At 33.8% G+C, this 27,093-nt stretch overlaps 1 protein-coding gene across 2 annotated transcripts in view; it reads right to left on the bottom strand.

The window, feature by feature from the left end:
- NCAM2 (neural cell adhesion molecule 2) overlaps positions 1 to 27,093 on the bottom strand; it is a 497,247-nt gene that overhangs the window by 396,091 nt on the left and 74,063 nt on the right. The gene's annotated exons all lie outside the window — the stretch shown is intronic.

Here is a 27,093-nt window from a genome sequence, read left to right as displayed (position 1 = left end):
TAGAAACCAATCCCTGAACAATAGGGGAACAGATGATACAAGCATGGATCATCAAGATGCCACTGGTGGCTTGTTAGCACGCCTTGCTAACTATAGTCCAGTCACAGGACCTTCTTTTGATTCCTTACGTAACCCAAGCTCACTCTGTCCTTAGGAACTTTGCATTAGCTGTTTTTTTTGCCTGGAACAATTTTCCCCAGGTCATAGCATGGTTGATTTTAATGTATCATTCAGTTCTTAGTTCAAACGCAACCTCCTTGAAAAATATTTTGACCATTCTAATTTTGATTACCCATTAGCTTTCTAATTACCTCTTCTGCACTAGGACTTATGTTTTAGGAGAGCGCTAATGCCTAAAAGAAATGGTTGGCAAAAAGTAAGGATTTCTAGAAAAGCATATATCTATCTATATATAGAGAGATATATACATATATATAAAAAGAGAAAAAATAGACAACAGGAAACTTTTTCATGTAACACGTAAGGCAAATAGTTTCCTTGCTTTTATTTTTCTATCTTACATATTTTGCATTTTAGGTGCAGATATACACAATATACTAACTCCCTCATATATATATGTGTATACATACCAAATTATAATTACTGCTTGAAAAGAACTTTCTTAAGTCTCTAGGTAAACGGGGAGAATAGATGATAACATTTACTGAAAACTTAAGGTAGTATCTCCTTAAAAAAAAAAAAAAAACTTTCCTAAATCCTTCTGCAGTTTATAGTATGTGTATTTTTCACATAAAGAAACTGAGTCTCAGAGAAGTTAATTAACTTTCCCAGAGTCCCAGAAATAACACTGACAACGATTTTTGACTTAGGTTTGTTGGACGTCAAAGACATTCCTCTTTGCTGTTTTCCTGCATTGTGGCAAGCACAGGGCAACATGCTGAAAATTCCACAAGCATGTTTATTTCCTCAGTTGTTATTCCTCTTTTCAGGGAAATGGTTCTAAAATTTAACTTTTCATTCATAAACTTAGCTTGTTTCTCATCAAGATCCATTAATAATGGAGTGATTCACACAGAAAAATACAATGACTAACATTGGGCAGTGTTCACCTAATTACAAAAACTTAATTTTCCCAGGAAAGCAAAATGCATGACCATCTTCCACAGCAGCATGGCAATGTAAGACACAGGTACACATTTCTAGAAGCAATATTCCATTGTCCTGCTCTTCGCATCTAGAGAACATAATCAACAAACTAAGCATGCTACACACAAAAGTGTAAAAGATCATAGAATGTTTTTCTCTTGATAGCAATTTTGAAGCTCATTTAGCTCAAGCTCTTAATTTCATGGAGTAAAGTTGACTATTTCATGTACTATTTATTTTTATATTTTGAAATATATATTTCTCTGGGATGTATATGTATTTATCTTAATTAATTGCCATTATACTGCCTCATTAATTATTCTGTTTGTGTTTACTGGATTTGTATTTTTTTCTAGCATTTGTTTGATGACCATTCCCTTCAAATAATCAGCCTTTTGTTAAGTTTCCTGAGTTTATTTGCAGTTCCACACAGATCAAAGGAAGGAAAGTGTCCAAATCTCAGTTTTGTTCATTTTTTTAATTTGTGTAACAAATGGCTAACCATATATACCGTGTAAGTATTTCTTAGACTATATTTAAAAATAAGGTGAGATTGCAGGGAACGCTTCCTTGGAAGATTTTACCCCCAATAATAGCTGTTTTGTAAAACTTGGACTCTCTACAGCTGCTGAATTTTTGAGTTTCCTAGGAGACTGTAAGCTAGCGTCACTTTCTTAAAAACGATGAAAGCTCTCTTTAGTCTGGGTCTATGCCTTGTTGGTTCACAAGAATGAATCCTTTGATAAAAAGACTAGACAAGAATGCATGCATTAGATGATGGGACTTAAAATTATTTATGACAGAAATTATATAGAGTGGTGAAAATCACAAAGGACATTCGGATAAATATGTAATTATATACAAGATTTAAAAAACATTTTCCTTAATCAATACCTTTCAGGAAAATAACAGCATAGAGAGAATGGTGTCTTCCTTTCCCTTTTTCTTTCTCTCTTTCTCTTTCTCTCTTTCTTTCTTTCTTTTTCTCATTTTAAATAAATCCTCAAACCAGACAGGTTGATTCACAGAAAGGCCTTTTCCAATATGTTTCACAATACATTAATAACAGTTTCTATTGGACTTCTTATAACTCAGCATCATTAAGTTAGAAAATCATCATATATGAGTATCTCATTTCAAGTATTTTCATTTAAATTTTTCCTTCAAAACTTTATCACAGTGCTTCACACACACTCAGCACTTGACAAATGTTCCTGAATTTCATCAATTTTTATTGTAATTGTCTTGATTCATATCCATAAGTTATTAGCTGAGTGCCAAAGAATCTTATTAAATGCCCAGTGAACATGCCGCTCTGTTTAAAGCTTACTGTACTGCACGGTTCATACACTGGAAGCACACGAACTACCACCTGAGAATTACTATATTTTGAGGAATTAAAAAATTAAATTACATTAAATTGTCAAGTTCTCACCATCTTCCAAATTGAGAATTACAGGTAAATAGTGTTCCTAATGAAAAGTTTTCTATTCTATTAAACATTTTTAAATTTTAAAAGTAAAAATAAATGTAAACAATGATTCAAAATCTAAATAAAAACTGTGACAGTCAGGATAGTTTAAGCAAGTTGTAGTTACCTACAACCTCTAAGTGATTTGCTCTTGCTTTATCTTCAGTGAAGGTCAGCAGGGGGCGCTCTCATCATGATGGAATGATGGAACCTTCCCCTTAACCCACAATCAAAGCAGAACAAGAAAAAAAAAAAGTGCAATTGTCACTCCTCACACATCATTGGCCAAAACTTGTCACATGTCAGGCCTAACTTCAGAGGCAGGCAAATACAACCCTAACACATACCCAAAAAAGAGGAAAGCTGGAAATGTTTGGTTAATACCATGGATAATTTTCAAAGCTATGGTATCAGGTAGCAGCCTTGTGTAAACTCAAAAATAAATGTGTGATCACGAAACTAAAGATCTTAAATTAATTTTCTTTCTTTTGTTCACTCGATTGTGCAAGAATCTAAATCAATCTTCATTTCCTGTTCCTTTTGTTCTTCTGGTTACATCAAAAGTCAGAAAACACTCCTCTGACTTTTGTGAAATGATTACATTGAAATATATTACATGTCAATATTAAATAGTGAGTCATAGATAAATTTTACCTGTCCAAAAATATTGCCATGTTTTACTCTAAGTCAGAATTATAGATTGGAAATAAAAGAAAAATTTTAAATTGTGAGTATCTATATCAAGAATAATTGTAAAAAAACAAAAACAATTATTTAGTGCTTAGTAGCGGCTTCACTTTACCCTGTTTATAAATCCTCACAACACTATAAATAATGTACTGCTATCATCATTTTTCAGATTAGGAAACTGAAGCATGGAGAGCTTAAGTAACTTTCCCAGAGTCAAAAGGCTGGTAAACAGTGAAGATGGCATTCATAGGTGGGCAGTCTGATGACTCCAGAGTTAGAAAACCAGGAATTATTGAGTCCATAATATTGAGTCCAATATATTGAGTCCATCTAGATTCTCTGGGAACGTGCATGTTTCAATAGAAGTGGGGTAGTGTGCATTGTTTATGCTTCCAAAAATAAAAAGTGATATCTAAGCAATCATAACCATAGATGAAAAACACAATGGAAATAAAACATAGTTTCTATTTTATAATTAGCTATGTTTATGTGTTCATTATATTTTTCATACATATTTTCCCATGTTCAATCAACATATTGTCTATTATCTGTACAGCTTATGGGTATGTTTCCCCTGCATATAATATTTTAAGGAAAACTAACTCATGTTACTTATCTGCAAAATTCTAAGGTTAAAATGAGAGGTGTGTTAAAGTATTTTTTAAAAGTAAATACTATACACTCAGATAACTATCATTATTCTCTTTGTTATTTCTCAGAAAAATGATGGGATGGTACATTACACACATAGTGTGTCCTCACATACCACCATGGTATTTAGATTTCATTGAGGGTTACTGTTCGGAATATTTAGGGCATAGTCAGTAAGTCAGTGTCACAGATCAAACTCATTAGAATCTAAGAGACCAGCAAATTGGACCCTAGGGAAGTGTGTCTGATACATTAAGACAGATGAGGTGGTAAACAGATTCCTGAAAGAAATGTGCTCCCAAGAAAATGGATATGTATCCATGTGTCTAGACTTTGCCTAGGTGAGGAGAAAGACAAGGGCAGAGTTACTGGGAGAAGTCACAGGCCAGAGAAATTAAAAAAGAAAGGGGAGAAAAGGGCAGTCTAAGCAGAATGAGAGGCCACGCGTATCAAAAGTCCACATGTGGGGGAACTAGACTAAAGTCTGAGAAGTGGAAAAATGATTTCTATTACCAAATTTCTTCTCTTTTGTGAGATTCCATTCTGCCTAATAACAGCAAACAATGTAGGTAAACACAGGTTAATCCAGTCACATCCAGATTCCTGTGTTCATATCAGAAATGTACCTCCTCCCTGTTTCTACATGGCATGATGGTTTGGGGAGTAAACACTTTCTTCTGGATTTATCATTCAGTGCTGGCATCCACTGAGACATGCCTTATGTTGGCTTTTGGAGGCTCACGGACATCTATTCTTGCTGCTTCTACTGACACATCTACAGTTCCATTGTGGTTTTTCATCCTGCAAACTCCTGATCTCTCTTTATGTTATCTCATTAACTCAATACGGTCTCTGCCATGAATTTAAAAATCCTATTTTACACTTGAAAGTTAACAGTTTAATATTTTGTTCTTTTTAGCTGGCTGTGAAGGCCCTATCCTGAGGCAAAAACCATTGATCAGTTTTGATGTGAGAAAGGGTAAAAGAGTAAAATGAAAGAACAACAACAAAAAGATGTTAAGAGGAAAAGAAGGAAGGAAGGTAAAAAATTAAAAATATAATAATAAAACATTGGTTAATTCCTTAATCTGTGCTGGTCAGCAGAAGACATAGGATGCTAGAAATCATGGCAGGTCACAGCCACAGCAAAAGGATCAAATTGGAATACAGGTGGCTAGAGACTAGAGAGATTTTTTTGAAAGAAAGAAAAACAAATAAAGGAAGGAAGGAAGGAAGGAAGAGGGAGAGAGGGAGGAAAGGGAAGGGAGGGAAGGATTGGGGAGGAGGGAAGAGAGAAGGGAAAAAAGGTGGCAAAATGAGCAAAAGTGTCATGGCTAAGGTAGTTATGTACAAGTAAAGATGGTATATATAGCAGGGTGGGTGGGTGAATTTGGATAGCTATTACAAATTTTAGTTCATGGAAAGAAAGGAAAAGGAGGAATACTGCCAACATTGTTTCTGGCACTTGAAAACAATCTAAAGCTAACAACCTTCATGCTTTTCTTAGGCCCATCTCATTACCACTACTTTATATCTTTAATGTAGCTTGGCTGAGTCAGGTTACCCTCAAACTGATGATCAATAAAGGCAAAATATACACTTTACCACCATTCAAGGCATCATCCAGGATCTGCCTTCTATGCTCTAGGATTCTGACTCCTGATCCTCAGGTTTGACTTTCCTTCTCACTCACTTTGTTTCATTCCCCACCCCACCCCGCCCTGTGGTCCTTAGGATAACGTCTAACACATTGTCTGAAAGACAGCAGCTCACTAATACATAGCTATTGACACATGAGTGGACAAATGAATCCATGCGTGGTCACACCTCCCGGGCTTGGGTTCCCCATTAGAGTCTTAGAGTTCCTTTTACCGAAGTACTTCCAAGAAACCTCATCTAGCTTTTCCTATGGCTAAATATTTCAGGCAGGAAATTATCCCTTCATCAGTTTGTTTTAATTGTTTGCTTAAAATGAGTGCCCTAGAGGAGTGCACTTTAGGCCTCCGAGCAACACTGAATTTAAAAACGTTTCAATATTGATGTAAACATCAGAGGTGCTTCTTTTTGTCAATCTTTACATCCTAGTCAAGTATAGTTAATGAACATTCAGAGAATGTAGTACGTTTCCTTTACATTTCAGTGCATAGCCCAGAAAATACTTTGGCTTTGGAATTAAATGGAACTAATTCCTCAGTCCAATCCATTGAGTCTCAGTTCTCAGTTTACTTGTCCATAAAGTAGGTATAATAATAACTCACTGATAGAGCTAATGTGAGCAATAAATGTATTAACGGATTTAAAGTATTTAGCACAATACCTAACATATGGTAACTCAGTAGAAAATGGATTGTGCCTCTTTTCTTCTGGAATACATTTGAGTATTTTTAATAAAATATTATATAAGTAAGAAAAATAACACTAGTTCTATAAAGATACAGAAAGAAAGGCATCATATTACAAAATAGGTCTATTATGGAGTTAGATATAGGGAAAAAAAAAAGCTAATAAGCCCTAATAGTTTAAAAATACAGTGATACGATTGACATTATGACACGGTATATCTTCAAACTTGACTTCTATAATAATAATATCATTGTACATCTTTTAAAATATTAGGTCTAAAAATTGATTTCAATCCTACAAAAGCCAAAGAAACTACAAAAACCAAAAAATCAAAATGAAAATATTTAGCAAAATTTTTATTCATATAAAACTAACAAATTAAAGATAGTTTATAACTATGTGATGTAATATATACTTTCAATTTTATAAATTTAAACTTTAAAGGTTTATATCATAGAAATCAAGCCAGTTTTGCTAAAGTCATAATCACTCAGATTTGCATATCTGAAAGATATTAAACTAATTGAATTCAATCTTTTCATTGCACTTTGCCATAGTAAGAAGGAAATCTCAAGCAGTCCACTTAATATTTACTTGATCTTTGTCATCTGAACATATCAGATTTAAAATACAATTCCAATTAAGATAAAATAATGAGTATAAATTTACATAAATTATAATGGAATCATTACCAGCTGGATTTTGTGTGGTGTATGTTTATGTGAGGCCAATAACATAGACAAAAAGATTGATGATCGCCTTAGGAAGAAAGAACACAGTTGTGATTGCAATAAAGAGAACGGTATTCCATGGTTATTTATTAAAAATATCTACTGAGTAATGTTTAATACTGTGCATTTAATATTGTGTGTACTTATTGCCTCCTGCAAATATATATGCAATATAAAGAAAAACTGCAGATTTCCCAACTGTCAGAGAAATAAAGGAATGTTTTGATATTATAAATATCATTTTTCATCAAGAATTTCTCATTAGCCTTTATTTAAAGTATAATATTTAATTAGATAATAAATACCTTATTAATGAAGTATTTAAGAAATGACATAAAAATGATAATAAGAATTCTTTATAAATAAACCGGGTGTCAGAAATATTGTGTAGGCTTTAAAAAAATTTTAAGACCATATTTTGCTTTTATTCTAACCTCTGCACCTGCACAAAAATAACAGTTTAAAACAGTCAAACTATTTTGCATACAATTTAAAGTTACCAAGAAAAGGGGATATCGTTCTCTGTGCTCTTAACTGTTTCTATGTTGCAAAGCCAAATAAAAATAATCTATAATAATATTAAAGATTGATTGCATATGTCATAGTGCCATCTGTCTAGAAGATGATAAATATCTTAAATTATTTTATTTACTTTTAGAATTAGGCATGTTTTAAAATTTGCTTTAATTGTGATAATTTCCCATTACTTACAGACCCCAATGCATAGTTCAGTGGTTAAATATTTTCTTCCTAGGACTGATTATGTTACCTCTCTATTTGGATAAATGTTACTACAGAGACTCTCATTTCTTTTGTACACATGATTAAAAACAAACAGAAAGTTGAAAAATTGTAAAATGGCTTTGTAAGACTTGATATAAACTATTTTTTATAAGTATTTCTCACATGCTTATTAATTATAATAATTTAGAGTTTAGTGATATAGATTAAATTATTTTAGGAATTCCAGTTATAATAACTAGCAAGTTCAGCTGGAATAAATAATCTATTCTACTATTGAATGAGTATTATTTATTAATTAAATGGATATTTAAAGGACAGAATGTACTATAAGATGAACAACAGAAGATGAATCAAGAGTGACAAAGGTCAATATCTGCTGTAGAATTATACTCATGGAAACGTATTTAGGGAGCATGGCAAATGCACACCTGGTAAAGCATAATTTGATTAATTATAGCAAACATGAATTCAGGCAGGAGAGGTCATGCTTAACAAACCTATTAGAATATTTTGAAGTTATTACTGCCACAATACAGCTCAAATTCAATTCATAAAGTATAGTTAGACTTTAAGAAAGCTGTAGATGAAATGTATCATCTGATATAAAATAGATAAATTAAATAATCATAGAATGGGAAGTAGAATGAGTTAGGATAAGAAGATATCTTTACAAGAGAAAGCAATGACACCAAGATGTAAATATATCAAATTGAAAAAAAAAAAATCACAGCTGAGATAAAAACTCTACCAAAGCCTCACATTCTCATTGACCATGATGAAGGATAAATATAGTTAACTATAAATAATATATTGTTATGACTATATTATAAGCCCAGATATTGGGAAAAATAAGAGGACATAGAAACACTAGAGTCATGTAATTGGAAGACCTTATTTTGAGGAACAGCTATTTTGGATTATGATTAGTCCAGTTGTAGGAGTATTGTTCATTAAATAAAGCACAGACATGAAAATTGATACATGGCCCATCATTTATGATGAAGAAATATAAAATTTCATTACATATATATAAAATAATTTTCTCTAGATATCTGAACAATAGAGAAGTACTAACATAAAGCAGAAATGAATGCAATTTATCCTTTTTTTAATCACAGAAGTCTAGTTAATCCAGCTACATTTAGAAATCATTTCCATACAAAAAATATTTTTCAAAAAATATAACTAAAAGTTGAATTTATCAGTCAATAGACCTATAACCTTATAACCTATAAACCCCTCTGCTTTATAGAATACCTGTAGTTATTTGGCACTGTAATAGGAAACACAGAACCACATAATTGTATTAAACCTTAATTATTATACATAAAATTCCATGTAATACTTATATATTATAATTTACTTTTATATTGAATATAAATTATAAATTATTTTTGATAATAAATAATAAAATGTTTTAATCATTTGTTAAGAAAATGGCTCCCATTATTTGTCAACAATGTGAGAAAAAAACTACTGTAGGTAAAGAAAGTAAAAATAATTAAAACTCACGCACACACACACAATGGATACAATTAGCCATTTATAGAAGTAAGCTAAAAAGATATAGTGTGTAAATATGTTCGTAATGAAATATAAACATATTGGTGATGAAAACGGCCTTGATTCAACTCTCTGTCAACAGTCCTGGGTGTGTTCCTAGGAAAACATGCCTTGATTTGGCTGATGTAAAGAAAGTGTAATCTAACCCAATTATACAGCAATATGTCTGGAAAGAGTAAATGATACGGATAGTAAGAAAACAAAACTGAAAGAGTTCAAGTGATAGAATATGTTTAATACATTATCTATGTCCATTAACACAACAATAATAACTAAGGTAAAGTGCTTAACTAAATGTCAGGCAAATATCTAAGTGCTAATATTTACCTTATTTACATGGAGTTTTATGCTTATTTCTAGAACTGTTACTTTCTTTATTTGACAGATAAGGAAGCTGAGGAACAAAGGTTTTAAGTGCCAAGTGCAATGTCACCCAAGTATAATACATCGTGAAGATGGGATTTGAGCCTAGGCATTATGGCTCTGGGCAGTGCTGCCTTAATAACATCATGTGAGTCACAAGACACAATCCTAAGTTTTCTGTAGCCACACTGAAAAAAGTAAAAAGAAACAGGTGAAATACCTTTTAATAATATATTTTATTTAAACGAATATATCCAAATAATATCACTCCAACATATGAGCAATACCCAAACTACTAATGAGATTTTTACATTATATTTCATAGTAGTCTTCAAACTTCAGCATGTGTTTTACTCTTACAACCCATCCAAGTTTGGACTAACCACACTTCAAGTGCTCAGTAGCCATATGTGGTTAATGGCTAACACATTGGGATGCACTGCTCTAGAATGTGTGCTTTTAGGTATTAGGCATAGTGCCTTTCAAGAGCCCTAGTCAATGGGAACATGTACTCACTTTCTCTCTGAAGGTAGAGCCCTCTAATTCTAGTTCTTGGTCCAAGCCCACCAAATTATCAACTGCAAGTAGGGCTGAGATTCCTATCTGAGAAAGAGTGTATTATTGTATAAACCCGCTGTGACAACTGTCATTTCAATTCATGGTTATATTCATGATTATCAATTCAAACATTGTATTTGGATTATTAAGTGCTTTCTTGCTCTTTTGGTTAGAATGAGTCAACCCAAGAGGTATGGTAAACAATGAGGGTTCTGGTATAACAGGGTTTCTGGACCTACAAAGCTTCAGACTCTTCCTTGCAGACACTGGTCTTGGCTGGCTTGCAACAGCCAATAGGCTTTTTCTGTTTACTCAACTGATAGCTATTATGTGTCCAAGTTAGTGCAATATAAATAGGACCATCAATTGAAAACAGTAACCATTCAAGAGGTTACAAGTGACATCTCACTGTTAAAAAATGGATAATTCTACGTGTCCAAACATATAATAAAGTAATCAATATTCATCGCAAATAATAAAAGTGAAAGTAGTCCCTACTTTACACAGTTTGAAGGTGCATGAATTTTGGTTACCAGAGTTTAGTTAAATTATATCAACCCCCATAACACAGTTCAGGGTATATTGTTACTATGATATATTGACTGTTGCATAAAGTGCATACTCGGGTGTTAGTCTGCAGGTACATAAGTTACTTTGTAAATAACAGATGCATATCATGACCACTGGCCAGTAATGTCACTTCTTTCATAGTCTGTTAGTGATTGGCCACTGTCAATCTATTCAGTTTATGCAGCAAGAGCAACGCCAATGACTGTACTGCCTCTTTTTCTCCCAGTGATAAAATCACATGAAATTTAATAAAAATGGATAACAGAAAGGAAAGTTTAAGGAAGAAATTAAAAATGATAATGCTGGAAGTGAAATTAAAGTCAAAGTTAAATGGAGTTATAGAAGAAATAAATGACTTGGGGATGTTGACATTGCCACCCTTTAAGAGGCTCTAGATACAAAGCTAAAGGAAGTTAGTTAAGGCAAAAATCAGCACAAGTGAAGAAACTGTGACAAAAAGAATGAAGATGTTCCAGAGGAAGAGATGCCAATGAAAACTTCACATCAAAAACAAAACAAAACAAAACAAACTCTTGGAGATATTTTACAATATTGAAAGAGCAAAGAATAAAATGCCAAGAGCTGATCCAAACTTTGAAAGAAATATGACAATCTGCCAAGGCATAGAAAAAAATGATTGCTTATGATATTAACCATAAATTATACAACAATAAGGCAAGCACTGCTCAACCAACTCTGGATAAGTATTTTACCAAAGGAGGAAATCACTTTAATTCTCAATATGCTTAAAGTTTTAAACTACAGTGTACTGCATAAATATTAGTTTTACTATTTTTCATGTCTTTATGCATTTATGACCAAGAGATGTTTAATGTTTTGACCAAAAATTTTAAATGACTCAGAACAACCTTAATTTTTCCACTGACTTGTTTGCATAGTTTCAGCTGGTGCTCTCGCTTTTTTGATCCTGCACTACCCTGAAAAATGAGGACTGCCCATATGCGCTTTAAGAGATCATTAATATTGGATTCAGTGAAAATGTAAAAACAAATCCACACTAAGTACTTGCAAACTTAAAAATAAGTGAATTAAAACATTTAAACTCAACATCTTATCTATTCTGAGGTAAGGAAAATTTGAACTTGGCAAGCACCCTTGCTGAAAAGAATTTGTGGTATTGTTATCTAATGTATTAAATAAAATTAACAGTAATAGGTAAGAAGTTTTTGGTAAGACAAAGACAAAGTGCAGGGGGAAATGAAGAATCTCCATGGATATCCCTAATGGATAATTAGTTTTTTCTGTTTCTCATAAACAGATGTTCTGCTCATATTGCTTTGATACATATCTGCCTCATTAGTTTGTTGTCTCTTGTCTCTCACTTCCATTTACTTTAAAAAGTACATCTGTTGTAAAGCAGAAACTAACACAACATTGTGAAGCAATTATACTCCAATAAAGATGTTAAAAAAAACCCAAAAAGTCCATCTGTGAATTTCTGATGGGAATGTGTAATATTCAACAGTCAACCCTTAATGAGTTCCACTATTTGTCAGACACTGTGCTAGATTAAAGAAAAGATAAATAAATCACACCACTCTGAAAGATACTATGGGAAAGCTGATACCTGTGTAAAATCTGAAACAGAGAATAAAAACTAACATTATGATTTTCTTTAATACTCAAGTATTTAATATTTTCTTATTTACTGATATTTTTCTTTATAATACTTTGCTTTCATTAATGTTTTCACAGGCACACAATATATTCATTCTCTGTAGAAATAGGCATATTTGAATTGTTTCTCATCAGCCTTTCTTCCTTAAAAACTGACTTTTTAAAAAAACTTTTTAATTCCATGTTTAGTTTTCAGACACAGACTTCTTATCTACCTATTCCACAATTTCTTCCTCTTCTTATCTTTCTTAAATGACGAAGTTAGCTGTGTAGATAGATATGTGACTTTGAAAAATATTTAGAATATTTTATATAGTTAACATAATCAATCGTGAGTTACACTAGTGTTTCAATTTTATCAACAGTCTATGTATACATGTGTTCATTCACTTTTTTCCTGTGACTAATGGGCCACTCATGTGATTTGTACCAAAAATGCATCCCCTCCAAATGAAAAATTAAACTGGAACATACATGCTTTTTAAAGGCATCTATCTATTGATTTATAATTATTAACAATTAAGTTGCACTTTCATTCTAGAAATGATATACATTTTACTTTTTAAAACACAGACATAAGCTGAATTGACTTTATAATTCTCAAGACATGCAAGACAACAGTATTACGTCAGGAAAATGATCGCATTTAACTAATCAACTGTTAATTAATAAATGTATATAGAGAAAGCTAACGAACTAATTCCTTTTTAATACTGAATATCAATGCTCAGAGAAACTTAAAACTCTTTTAGAAGTCAACAATTATGCCTCTACTATGCACCAATATTCTTCATTATTCACTGATTAAGATTAATGTCCCTGTGGCAATTTTGCCAATTAGAAGTGTTTAATTTGAATTTTCTTAAATCTTTAGAGTTAATCTACCCTTTGAGAATTGTCTTTAAACATGTTCGTTTACACCTATACATAAGCCTTTAAATAACACTGTACCTAATATCTTTGCAGAAAGCTACCTTGTAATATACATGATTTTTAAAGTTCCAAACAAAACACTGTATCCATTCATTCCGAGAACAGATTTAGAAACCCTGAAATAAGTGAAATTCATAAAACCACTTTAAATGTTATTTCATACATACAAATCTCAAATTTTTGAAATACACTTGAAATTTTAAATAGTGGTTTATTTAGAAGAGTTATAATTAATGTCAGAGCATATTCCTTATCTTTCAGGTAACAAAAAATGCCCAAAGTTTAGAATTATCTTTATATTACCCTTCCTGAAGGCTTTTTTAGGGCATACTGTTTCCGTCTTCTTCCTGAGTACATTTTCTTTTTCAACAATCTGGTTAATGATTTCTTTGCTGTTTGTATGCTTTTAAAGCAATTCAATTTCTCTATAAATTACCTTCAAATGTATATTTGTCTATAAGTTTGACAATGAACGTTTGAATTTCATTGTTATCTATTAATGAATTTCAATTTTCAAGTTGTGACTTTTTTCAATATTCACCCTATATAGCCAGTCACAAATCTAGGGATCATGTATATATAATCTGTGGCAAAACGAGGCACAGGATCTCTTCTCACAGAGTTGATAGACATAGGGGGGAACAGAAACATCTCTGAAAACAGAGATACAAAGGAAAAGTACAGAATGGAATGAGAGCTTAGAGAGGCATGCGACCCACTTAGAGAAACTTCCTTGAGAGAAAGGTCTCAAGGAAGTTGAGTATATTTATAGTGTAATTTCCTTGAGGAAATTATACTATAAATGAAATGTAGAAGTAAAGAAGGAAGGTAAGAACATTCAAGGCAATGAAAGAGCAATGGTGGAATTACAAGGAACTGAAATAAGTATAGTAATCGGGAGCCTAACATCAGTCACAGAGAAAGACACAGCTGGGGGAAGAGATGGTAAAGATGAGGTCATGCAGAAGCAGACCATCATAAGGGAATTATCACTACCATAGTGTTTATACTTTACCCCAAATTAATAAGTCACTAAATTAATTTTAAGCATCAAAAAGGTGGTATAATCATACCTCCAATTTTAAAAGGATGCTCTTTCTAGAAGAGGGACTAGAATGGATGTGAACAATCATGATGTGATTACAGCATGATGGCTTAGTTCATGATGGAGGTTGTGAAGACAGAAACTAGTGGATGATATCCAAGATAATTTTATTTAAGTGGCCAAATCTGCACGATTTGTCAATGGATTATGTTTAGGTAGGGGAATGAATAGGAAATGATTTAAAGATCTCTGCTTGGGCAATGGGCAAATTTCAGTGCTATTCATGGACATAAAATATTAGAAGGTAGTAGGTTTGTGGATGAGAGTATAATGAGTTCTGACTCTGAGGAAGCCATCTGATTACAACCATGAATGGAGCCAAAAAAGAGGGACAAGCAAGCCAAGCACACCTCCCTCAGACTAATGAAGTGGGGCCCCTAACAAAGTCCTGAACCCCAGAGGGCCCTATGATTTCTGAGGCCTTCTTGGAAATTTTCTATTTCTTCATCGTTGCCTAAGACTGGGCAGAGTCAGGAGTGCTCTTTGGATGAGATCCCCTGAGCTAAGACGCGGACCCATATGAGTCTCATTCCCACATTTCTCTGTGTCATGATGCTCTCTTCCAATCTGTTTAAGGGATCAGTCTTATGCCTTGAATATCTCTGAAACTTGTGTCTCCAGGATCTTCTAGAGATGCAGGGGTAGGGTAGGTTTCAGGAGGATGGCTTGATGAGCACCTCACTCTCACTGGCCAGTGTGGAAATTCTTTTGTGAAATTGTGCGAGATTGGTTCACCAGAATTGTCCTGACATGCTGATTTTGGATGACTCAAATTATTCATACAGACAAGGGCACTGCAAAATATTTGCCTGGGTCTCCCTTTACCCTCACACCCACACAGTCCTAGGGGTGGCCCTATAGCCAAGACCATTGGGACAGTTTCTGATTCAGAGAAAGGTCCATAAGTGCAACCCAGTCCAAAACCAAAGGGGAAAGAATATTAAGAAGAGAGTTTGACTGTGAGGTTGGAAGGAAAGAGACAGATATTGAACCAAAACATGAAACAACCACTTCCTGAATCATGCTTAGAAGCTAAGCTAGATCTGTTCAAGAAATAAGCATAGCTGACCTTGATGGATTAAGACCTAGGTAGAGGACAAAGCTCAATCACGCATGTCTCCTTTTTACTTGGCTCCTGGCTCCTACTAGACCAAGAGAGAGTACTGAAAGGAGCAACTTTCTATGAAAAGTTGTGGGATTCCAGATCTAAGACTCAATATGATGTGCATTAATTGAATGAGCTGTGATATCATTTATTGAAAATAAACTATTGTGGGCATTTTTGTTGCATTGTCCATAATAGTGGATACTGAACTTGATGCTTTCTAACATCCTTTCAGCTGTACATTTCAATGTTACATCTGTTTCCTATTTCCTCAGTACCTTAAACTGTGGGTTCAGTAGAGCCCATCCTAATATATAATGTGGCCTCAGTCAGCACTTGTAAGAGGTGTTCTGACCACAGAAGATGCATTAGTCAGAACTCTGGCTGAGAATGAAAGAATAAACCTAGTTTCAGTCTAAGCAAGAATTACTGGCTCATGTAACCTCATCATGGGAAAGGCAGGGTGAAACTGAGAAGTAACGGAGCAGAGACCTGCATTCTATCAGGTATTTTATTATTCTTTTCGTTTGCTTTCCTTGAAGGCTCATCTACAGAGCCTTTCACATTCACATCCTATTAGCCCATGATCCAAAGAGCAACGGGCTCTTCCCTGCCATCTCCACTTTGCAATATCTTTAACAATGACTGGATGAGTTTACAGCACATGTCCATTTCTGGATTGGTGACAATGTCCACAAGCATCTGTCACTTGGATCCCCAAGTAGGGAAGGTGGAGAGGTAGTTCCCAAAAGAAAGGTATGCTATTCCAGAGGAGGAGAGAGTGAAGAGGCAAAATCACGTCAGGAGGCATTTGGCAGAATTTTAGCCTACTTATCCTTTGTACCTTATTCCTGAACTCAAACAACACTTCATTTAAACCTTCACCAAATTCATTATCTCTATTGATTGATTTTCTTGGACATGACCAATTGTCTTCCCAATCTTCCTCTCATCCTTGTATTTCCTGATATCTTTGGACTTGATAAAGTTATGGAAAGTTATTAAAAAGTTATGAAAGCTACAAGTGATGTCAATTCATTGATATTCTACTCATTACTACAAAATTTCTGTGGAAGAGTTGTAATTGACATTGTTATTTTTGTTTTAATATTTTGTATAAACATTAAATAAAACCACATATTTACAAAGGGGTATAAATAAAGCATTATTCTGTATTATATACTAATTGAGTTATGTATCAGTTCAATAACTTTGAAGCATGTCAACAATATGTAATCATGTTACACATACATAGCTTAGGTGAGAATCAAGGAACTCAAGTTCTTATCCCAGATTTTCCCATTTATATCATTCCTATGCCTTCATATTTTCCACTTTAAAATAGAAACATTATGTTAAATAATTGATGTTCATTTAACCTAATATCTCTATTAGTATTCTGAGAAATACTACTAATTTATGTGTCTTCTACTAGTATCAAACCGGATGCATACTACGAGATGCCATTATTTGTAAAATGAAAATAACCATAATGCTAATTGATATTTCTACTAAAATTGAAAGGTAAAATTAATTAAATTACCAGTGCAGTAAATTCTTCTAGCTTAGTCATATATTTTGTAGTACATAAGGATAAAATCAATATTTAAAATTATGTTTAATATTTAAATTCAATTCAAAAGAAGTTATTACTAAAAAAAGTCTATGAAATTTCCTAAGTCATTAAAGTAGATTCAATGATAATTTATAATTTTTCTCCCTTTAATTTTTTTGGTATAATAAATGGAAAAATTTAACAACGCTGCGGGGAGTACATTTTAATTAACTCTTAGTCAAGAGACCTACTACCAAATACCTATTCCATTTTTTATATAGCATCAACAACCCTTCTCATCACAGACAAGTTCCTCACCTATCACAGAGAACTCAGTGAAAGAACTTACTTATATACACAAACATGTCTAAGATAAATTCATTTTTTAGTTGATTCATTTGTTAATCATCAAATATTTATTGAGCACCTAATTTGTTAGGCTCTCTTTTATGTATTAAAAAGAAGTATCTACAACCAATTCCCTAATTAATGGAGAGTACATAAATGAATATTAACTTTCTCGATGTTCCTGTGTACATATTCACAACATTTTGTAATAAGAAAAAAAATTTAAAGGGGCTTTTTAACAAAAAATCACTTCTTGAACTTTAAGACTTAATTATAGTAATGAATTAATTCTCTATTTTAAGATATTCTACTGAGAGTAATCTTTTTTAGTGCCAGATAATTGTGAGGCTAAATAGTGCACTTGAGGAAAGAAACATACAGCTTCAAATCTCTTTCTTAGAATGATAACTGAGTAATACTTGAAATCATATCTATTATTCTCAATAAAATGTTTCAAGAAGCAGTTATATGAGGATATGGGGAGGGGGTGGGGTGAGATGTGACAGGGTAAGAGAGTGTCATGGACATATAAACACTACCAAATGTAAAATAGATAACTAGTGGGAAGCAGCCGCATAGCACAGGGAGATCAGCTCAGTGCTTTGTGACCACCTAGAGGGGTGGGATGGGGAGGGTGGGAGGGAGGGAGATGCAAAAGGGAAGAGAAATGGGAACATATTGTATATGTATAACTGATTCACTTTGTTATAAAGCAGAAGCTAACACACCATTGTAAGGCAATTATACTTCAATAAAGATGTTTAAAAAAAAAAACAAAAAAAAAGAAGCAGTTATATAAGATCATTTGCATTGCCATGTTGATTTAGGAAAGAAAACTCTTTCCTAAGGATAACTGGATTTTTTCATCATACTGTGGGAGATTTTCTACTTTATTTTAATTGCATTTTGTTCAAACCAAATAATAAAGTACAGCTCAATTATTTAATTTAGAATAGAGTTGATATTAATGATTAGCACTCACAATTTAAAAGAATGTTATCAAAGAAGATGTTATGTGCCCTTGATTAAAGATATTATGTTATAGACACATTTAGAAGTAAGGTTATATAGTTGTAAAATTTCCAGGATGGCAGAGGAGTAAATAACCTGCAGATATATGGTGTATCTGAAAACCTGAGCTATATGGTGTATCTGAAAACCTATAAAATAATAATAGTTATAGCTTATACTATATACACTTATAAAATAAAATCACCCTCAACTGTGTACCATTACCAAACAAACAAACCAAAAACTTACAGATAAGTAAGTAGTGTCACATAATTTTTAAGCAAGGATGTAATCCATTCAACCATACCTACTATTAAGAACCTATTGGGGATACAGCATGAACAAAAGACCAAAAGTCCCTTCCTTCACAGAACTAACATTCAAGTGGTGAGAGACAGGGAATAAACAAACAAAATAACCTACAGAAGTACGATGATGGCAAATGCTCTGGAGGAAAAGCATCAAAGAGGGGAGTTTTAGGGTGAGGATTGGGGGCTACTGATTTCTGGTTTTCATCAGAGAAGGCCTCATGGTAAAAACAACATTTGGGACAGCGCTGGGGTAGGGGAAGGGCAAGCCACGGGTAGAGAACATTAAGAATTTTTCTAGGTGGTTGAAGTAATAGCAAGTGTGCCAGGGTAACAGGACATAAATTTTAAAGAATGCAACTGGAGTGAGAGCCTTTCAAAAAGCTTGCAAGGTGCTGGCTTTTATTCCTGAGTAACACAGAAGCCTTTGGAGGAACTGATAGTTTCGACTTTGGTTCTGAAAGGGTGTCTGCAGCTACTCTACAAATATAATACACTGGGGTGGTGAGAGCAGACAGCATTAAAGGTAAAATGAACTCATGGCACTTATTAAAAACTAAATCAAGCTTGGCATATCTACTGATGGCAATACCTGATTTTTTTACCAGGAGTAGTTTTGCTGAGATAGTTAGACATCACTGTTTCCTGAAAATACAAGATTAAGGCTGCCACATTTACTGGCTGCATGTTTTAGAACACTTTGCAAACTGGTAGCCTCCCAGACCTAACGATGCTTTCAGTTTGTATTCTTGGTCCAGAAATTGTTAAAAAAAAATGATAACAAAAACTGAACTGGATAATTTTTTTAAATTAAGAACTATCACATTAAAAATCCACATATCTTAAATATAAAAAAAAAATTCAGGTGATCGGAGAACAGGAAGACAAAAATTAAAAAGAGAGAGAAAAGCAGTGCTTCTGAACCTTTAATGTGTATATACATCACGTGTGAAATTGTGAATGGCAAATCCTGACTGATTAGGTCTGGAGTACGACCTGAGACTCTGTATTTCGGACAAACTTCCAGGGGTTGCGGAAGCTGTCAGTGCTCAGATCAGGTCTGGAGCAGAAAGGTTCTGGGGGTCCAGAACAGCTTACACCCCCTTCTCCAATCCTCACATCCCTACCCTTTCACGGTTGTTGCTGACCTTGTTGGTGTTACTGCATTGGCGCTTACTGGCTTTTTTTTCTCTGTTTCAGAAGATAGTCTCCGGGTTAAAATATGTAAATAGGATGGCCATTTTTAAACTGGGACTTGCGATTTAATGCACACAGGAGATACAATTACAAATTCAAAAGAAGAAATATTATCATGTTTTACCATACAAATATAATCAGTGGACTTTCAGAAACACATGGACAGACAGCTTAAACACACTATGCAACAAAAAAGCAGCGACAGGTCTCAGTGGAGGATGGATGGGATAGGGGCACAGTAACTAAAAGACATAAAGATAGAGAAGAAAGACGAGAAAGCAGAGAACAGTTGTTTTAGATGTCATGGACACCCATGCTCAAGTCCCAGTTTCAAACAAATTCTTTCTGGCACAGACATCTAGCTTCAGTTAGAAATTGATGTTCACAGAAATATTCAGCCTTGCTACATTGATATCTGTACTGAGAGCACCTCAGGGACTAACAAAAAAAAAACAAGTGGTGGTTTTTAATGTGATTCTTTATTGTGGGTTTGATTGTCACTAATAGCCAGCAGATGGGATAGATACTTTAGGGAGAGAAGAAAGCTAATATAAGTTTTCTGGCCAAAATAAGCAGTTATACTCTAAATTGCATTGTAACTTTGAGAATAGCAAAATTCTATTGGGGAAAGTTTTTAGAAAACAAAATTATTATAAAAGGTAGGCTTCTTTATTAACAGTAATTGTTCCCAAATACTTCTATTCAGGTAATTTTTTAAATTATATTTTCAAGTTTTTTAGAAAACAAAATTATTGTAAAAGGTAGGTTTCTTTATTAACAGTAATTGTTCCCAAATACTTCTATTTGGGTAATGTTTTTAATTGTATTTTTAAATAAAGATTATATTTTCTGGCAAAGTATACTTTCTCTAGTTCTAAAATCCTTGTATTGAGTGGAAAGTTTCCAATGGCCAGTTTTTGTTGAAAAGCAAGAAACTCAAAAAAGATTATCATAATATGGCTAGCTACCCAATTATAAACCCATGATCCCTGAAGCCTAGAAACCACTACCTATGAATGTCTCTGGCTGTGAATGGATGTGCTCAGTAAACAGTTTTGTCAAACACTGATTGTTAAAATCATAAGTAAGTCCTGGAGATCGAATGCACAGAATAGTGATTAAAGTCAATAATACTGTATTATAAACTTCAGAGTTTCCAAGAGACTGGACCTTAACTGTTCTCACCACAAAAAATGAAATTCTGCGACATGCTAGAAGTATTAGCAACAGGACAGTTATAATCATATTGCAATTTATAAATGTATCAAATCAACATGTTGTACACCTTAAACTCACACAATGTTATACATCAATTAACTCTCAGTTAAAATCTCCCCAAAGCTGACACTGAAGAAAAATTCATCGGAAAATGAACCTCTGGTATATAAGACTACCAAAATTTGTCTGTATGCAACGTGATTGATCATAGGGGTTGTTGTGTTTGATTCAAAAGTTTTCCTCTCATATGAAAGCTGAGGTAACAACACTGACATTCTGTTTTTAATTTTTTCTAAAAATGTGAAGAATTCTGACACAATTTTTTTTTTCTTTACAGAAAGTAAGTCTGTATTCAAAGAATAATCTTTGAAGAGTATTTAATTTAATATCATGGATAATAATAGATTAAACAATTCAATATGAATCATAATTTTGGCATAATCTAATATCTATTATTTTGCTTTGCCTTATTTAAAATTATATTGACACTTGCTAGGCTTGAAAAGGATGTAAAGCTCTTTCTAAAATGATCCGGGTAATGCACTTTCTTAATATTTGTGTTGATTGCTAATCTGGATCATATTTAACTATTGAAAGCTATTAATTTCATACACAATTTAAAAGCACTTTATTGTTATTTAATATAGTGTCATATTCTTGCTATAATACAATTACAGTTCCACATCAGTTTACAGAATTATAACATACAAAACAAAGGAGATATTTATTTCAAGATAAATTTAGAGAGATTACATAAATTTGAAAAGCAATATTCAGATTGTAAGAATAAATTCAATGACATGACTAATTCCTGATATACTAATCATAGTTAGATTGAATCCTATGTGATCATACAATTATTAATCACACACAAGATCAGATTTGCCAAAAACGGTGCCAAAGCAGACCTTCATCATTTCGACCCTCCGAAACAACAAAAACCAAAGCTAAACGGAAGACTCTCCTCTGAATGCTAAGGCCAGAATCCAAATAGGATGCATTCTTAGTACTTATGCAATAATCTCACCATTTCCTGTCTCACTAGATTCCCCGTCCTTTCTGCACTATGCAGAATCTGTATCTCCCCATGGGCCCCACAGGATACAGATGGTATACTCAAATTAAGATAACACCTTATTTACAAAGAGACTAATTACAAGGTTGTGGGTGAGGTACAGGGGGACCATAAAGGAGAGTTCAGGGACCAGCGCGAGCAACAGAGGAGCTGAGCTGTCGTCATCAGCTGGAACAAGGGACCAATGGAAGGAGAGGTTACGGGATGCAGTTAGGGAAACAGTGGCATTAGGGCAGGACATAGTCTCAAGGAGGAAGTCAGGGCAATGAATAATCAGACCTCCTTCTCTTCAGTCTCTTGACAGTTTCTCGCTGGCCCATCCCAACTGACTAAGATACATGTCAGTTTCTGGGACAAGGACAGAGTACAGAGGAGGGTAAAGGGGATCTGAAAGGGCAAATGAAAGCTATCCAGCATACCTCAACGGCATATGGAAAGTATGCTTTGATTCTTTTCAAACCTGCAATTTCCTTTCTAATGTGAGCAATCATCAGCAAAGGATTTACAGAGAAAAACAACAACAATGAATAACCTAAATCTTAGAGACACCTAAATTCTCATGTAATTCCTGTCATCTTTCAGGGAAGATAGTTATAATGTCAGGTATGTCCACAAAATGTTAAACGTCATTATTAAAAGGATGGATTGACTTTAGTATTTGAAAAAAATTAATTTAATTTGAAAAAAACAATAAGACATAACACTGAATTCAATTGTAAGTATTAAATATAGGAAGAAAATGATATACACTCATGAACACATTTGGAATGGGAAATTGTTGAAGAATAAACTGTAAAGTTTTAACACAAATAAAACTGCTCTGTTCACATATTCTAGTTAAATTTATTGTCCATTTTATTTAAGACTCACATTTAAGCAGCACCACAATCACTGTTACACATCTTATTATTGAAAGTCTTTCAAAAGGTCTAATTATGTGGTTCCTGAGGTGGTGACATTTTGCTATACTGAAGCACCCTCATTGTTCTTTGATGGTCCTGATCCTTAAAGCATCTCAAAATCGACATTATGTACCCATGCCTTGTATTACACACAAATGAAATTGGTGCAGGAAGATGAGATAAACCTGCCCTGACCTTTTAAGTTATAGCATATATTTTCAACAGCTGTCTACTCTGTGCATGCAATTCTGCCAACTATACATTTCCTTACAAGTAGAATGTAAAGTGGGTAATTGTATTTATCTCCTGGTTTATAAATAGACCTTCATATCTGCAAAATGAGTTTTTGAATCCAAAGAGAAAACATACTTTGGCAATTTTTTCTTTCTTTTGTTTTTCCTGTGTATCACCAAAGTCCTCTTCTATTCTGTTTTGAGATTCTCTCTCATATGCCATGGTCATGGAAAAGCATTCGCTGATATTTCAATATCAGTAATACTAGGTGTCATTTCAACGTCCATACCTTTGCTCACTTTTTATCTCGTTTACAGTAAATGTGTTGATTGATTTCAAACAACATTCTATCTCATCTAAAGAATGTGTCCTCACATTTTTATCTTTGGGTCATATAAGAAAGGCTTCAAAGTACTCCTATAAGAAGGTCATTCTGCAAATGAATATTAAAACCCCCTTAATATTTTCCTTTAAATAAATCTAGGTACATTAAATTAAATCTGAAGGATTCATTTTATATAGTTTTCATAAACTGTATGATGAATTAATTTCCTTCTATGAATTTCTATAATAAACTGTATATACTAACAGATCTGTTCCCAGATTTAAAGCAATGAGCTGATACTAACCTACAAGAAAATGGCAATAAAAACTAGAAACTAACCTGTATTCATTGTACTAGGGGTCCTCAGAACTGCCTTCAGGTGCCTACAATCCTATCTTCAGAAACGTATCTTCATCCATACCCTAGCAGAAAAGGCAAACCTGTGTTCTGCATCACAGAATGCCAACTCTCCTGCCACGACAGCTAAACTAGCGGTGAAAATTTGATGAGAAAAGAGCCCATCTAGTGATTGGCCAGCAGCCTGTGGCTTATAAGCCCAGCTACAAGTGGGGGAAATCAAGCAAAATGGACATGAGATAGAGTCTGGGCTGGAACTGGCACATGAGAGGTCAATGTAAGCTGAGGAATCCAGCCAGTGGAGAGGGAACCAGAGCAGATGTGCAAAGGGAGAAATTCCATGACCGAGAGGGTAGAGAGGAGACAGTGCCCAGTCCTGAAAGTGTCCAGATAGTAAGCTCTCCTGCCCAGGTTCCTGACCACATGCCTTCTTTCAAGAAAACCCTTTTTGCATGAAGTTAAATTAAGAGACTCTCCATTCCTTGTAAATAAAAGACCTCCAGCTAGAACAGGCATAATGATTAATAACAAAAAATAAAATAAAAGATTAATAACAAAAAATAAAATAAAACAAAATAATAATAATAACGTATGTATTTTATAGGCTTTAACAAAATAAATATATTTTTAATAAAGAAATTCAATTTTAGGCTTTCAGAACCTATTATAATGGAAGAACTTTAACCACTGATAGAAGACAGTAACTGAGGAGTGGAAGTAGAAATATGAAGGGTGCATAGATTTATCTAGTACCTGTAAAAATCATACCAGCACAATGACCAACTATTGTAACTCAATATAAAAATATTTTATTTACATGAGTGATGATTATCAAACATGAAAAGGTACTATTTTCACTATAAGCCCAGAGCATAGAGCTCTTTAATTTTAAATACAAAAAGAAATTTATTTATTCATTTAGACAGATATTATTGAGTGCCAACTATATGTGGGTGGGCACCACCCAATCCTTTGAGAGGCTGATAGAAGAGGACAGAGAAAGGTTGGATTCACTCTCTGCCCCACTGTTTGAGCTGGGACATCAATCTCCTTCTGCCTTCAGGGTTCCTGGTCTCAGGCCTTCAACTTGGACTAGAATCTACACTATCTGCTCCCCAGCTCTCGGGGCTTCAAACAATACAACTGGCTCTCCTGGGTCTCCAGTTGGCAGTACCCAGATCATGGAACTTAGCCTCATAGCCATGTGAGCCAATACCTTACAATAAATCTCTTCCTAGATATATCTATCTGAATCTTTTTATCTATCTATCTATCTATCTATCAGTCTATCTATCCATCCATACATCTTCTATTGGTTTTGTTTCTCTGGAAAACCCTCACTAATATAACATGTGAATCTACAATTATTTCAACTAAAATTTCAACTAAATAAAAAGAAGATGGATTTTAGTGTTCACTGGGATCTAGATTACAAGCTCAGCTTCAATGTCTGTGAAGAAATACTTTAAACTATCTGAACCTCAGTTTTCTCTTCTATTAAATGGAGATAATAATTACCACAAAGGTACTACTCCATTCATTCATTCATTCATTCATTTATCCATTCAAATGTCAGGCATGCATTGAGTTCCAACTGCTATACTAATAAGTTGGGAATACAAATGCTACTACTGTTAGTACTGCTACTCTCACTACTACTAATTATAATGGAGATTCTTGACCTCAACGATTGAACAAGCCATAAGAGTGACATATTAACAGATATTTTGTTTTGATCAAGGCTTGGTAGAAGGAAAACACTTCTAAAGGAGCAAACGGTAGCCCTCCAACTCAGATTTTCACAAGAGGCTAGGGAGATTTCTACATTATGTTTAGATATTTGTCTTCAATCCTGAAACTAGATAGAAGTCCAGAAAAAGTGGAAGGGGTTTTCAGGAGTGGCAGCAGAGGTGCAAAAGCTCAGAGACCTTTGAAGAAACATGGTGAATTTGTGAAAATCTAAGGCATCTAGTACAACTGAAACATAGAGTAGAGAATGGAAAAACTGCAGTTCTATTACAATGACACATGCGACATAAAGAAGACCGTAACAAATCAGTCCAGTAAAGCCTTCAGTTGACACCAAAGGTTCAGATAAGATTCAAAAGTACTCTCTGCACTGCATGGCAAATATAAAGCACTTTAGCTATTGTTAGTTTTAGTATCATTAGGTGTAATAGCAGTGGTAATAACAGCAAGAGTAGTAATAATATTTAATATCACTTTTAACAAAGCCTTTAATAAAACCTAATTTTTAGTGAGCTAGCTACTTTTCAAACTAAATTTAATTACCATCAGGGTAGCGAGATGAAATATTCTGTGAAACAAGACACTTAAGTGTCCATGTCAATGGTCCAATGATGATCCACATTTTAGTTTTGAAAGTCAGAAATTGTGATCTATTTTTCAATACAAAGTAGGCTGAATCCATATAGCACTATACTCCTTATTACCATCAACAAGTCTTTTTTTGATCTCCAACAGGTGTAAAACATGGGGAATTCTTAAAAAATAATACACTTTGCGTTCCAGGAGCTCACAGATAGTGATAAGGATAGAAAGTTACCTAAATGACTCCAAAATAATTCCAAAAGTAATAATTGTGAAGGATATGAACCAATATTTTATAGTGATGTTATCAATTCTGACTTAGGAAGTGTGAGGTGAAATTTTAGTGCCATCTTTAAAGATAAGCATTATTTTTCCAGGCAGGGGCAGCAAGGGAAGGGTATCCTATGCACAAGGAACAGAAAGTGGATGAAGTTAGAAACTGGATGTCTTATTTGCAGAACAGTGAACAGCACTGAATGTTTGAAGAATGTGACACAGTGTGCCCAGACGGTGAAGGAACATCTGTGGAAAGCCAAGGAGCAGAGTCTTAATGTCAAAGAGATGGGGAGCCATGAATATTTTTAAGCACATGAGTCTTTAAGAAAATATTCCACTGAGAGTGTAGGAGATAGACTACATCAATAGGGGATAGAAATAAAG

The sequence above is a fragment of the Balaenoptera acutorostrata genome, chromosome 4 (genome assembly GCF_949987535.1).
Source record: "Balaenoptera acutorostrata chromosome 4, mBalAcu1.1, whole genome shotgun sequence".
Classification (NCBI taxonomy): domain Eukaryota; kingdom Metazoa; phylum Chordata; class Mammalia; order Artiodactyla; family Balaenopteridae; genus Balaenoptera; species Balaenoptera acutorostrata.
Note: the sequence above shows the minus strand (reverse complement) of the source record. Positions and strands in the feature narration are given on the sequence as shown.